Source organism: Sesamum indicum, unplaced genomic scaffold, assembly GCF_000512975.1.
Source record: "Sesamum indicum cultivar Zhongzhi No. 13 unplaced genomic scaffold, S_indicum_v1.0 scaffold00259, whole genome shotgun sequence".
Taxonomy (NCBI): Eukaryota; Viridiplantae; Streptophyta; class Magnoliopsida; order Lamiales; family Pedaliaceae; genus Sesamum; species Sesamum indicum.
The window spans coordinates 26,664-27,632 of record NW_011628153.1 but is presented as its reverse complement, the minus strand read 5'-3'; the positions used below and the strand labels follow the sequence as shown (position 1 = coordinate 27,632).

Sequence of the window (969 nt, the reverse complement as noted above, 5' to 3'; positions counted from 1 at the left end):
ATTTAATTTTTGCTTTGACAATCCTAATGTGTTTAACTTGCTCTATTATAATATCATATGGTCAGTAATTTTCTTGTACTTAAAATTAGAAAAATGTTACTAAGGATTGTTGGAACAGTTTACATCTGAATTTGATGAATGTCTTCTTCTAGGTTTGGGATTACACTGGTTTTGGATATACAAGGTACAATGCCAGAGACATTAACAAAGAAATACTAGGGTAAGCACAATTCTGCAGCTGTCTCCTTCCGTGATGAACCTGTAATGTTCACAGATAATCTTGTTTGTGGTTTTCATTTAGGTGTGTTGTGGAGAATAAAGTGCTTCATAGATCTTTATTATCATGCTTCATAGGCCTTTCCCTCATTTTTTTTTTCTTTTTTTCGTTTAATCCGTAATACCCAAACCTGAGGGTATGTGTCTGTATAATTATCCCGTAATCTTCCTTTGTTATTCCAACTCTTAAGATGTGACAATCATGGTTACTCAGGTGTCATTGCTAAGAGGATATGAATCAGACAGGAGACCTGCAAACTTGACAATGATGGCAATTCTGGATGGCTTCAGAAGGCATATTCCGTTGATTTCAGACCACTCAATGTACTGCGTGCTGCTGCATTCCAAGGGGCTCATTATATTTCACCATTGAAAAGGCAAATAATCTCGTATGCATCTGGTGAGCAGAGATTTCCGCTTTTCTTATGACTTGTAACAGTTAATTTTCAGTACCATGCTATTTCTTTTTGAATGATGAATTCTATTACATGAAGTTTTAATGGAAGCCACTTTTTCTTTTATGATGTTTCGTCCCCTTGACCTGTCCAAATCCAATTTTCATCCCTCTTTATCTTCTAATTCAAGAACCAGCTTCAATTTCTGATGGTTTTAAGGGCCTTCACAGTTTATCATTGTTGGTTATTACCACGAACAGTTCAGTCTCCTTTCCAAGTTGAATACATTCATCATCTA

General features: G+C 35.6%; 1 long non-coding RNA gene across 1 annotated transcript in view; it reads left to right on the top strand.

Annotated features, from left to right (window-relative positions):
* Positions 1-494: 494 nt before the first annotated feature.
* Positions 495-969, top strand: part of LOC110011432 — a 1,529-nt gene continuing 1,054 nt past the window's right edge. Inside the window, exon 1 of the long non-coding RNA XR_002286446.1 lies at positions 495-676. This is a non-coding gene — a long non-coding RNA (uncharacterized LOC110011432). The remainder of the gene's footprint in view (positions 677-969) is intronic.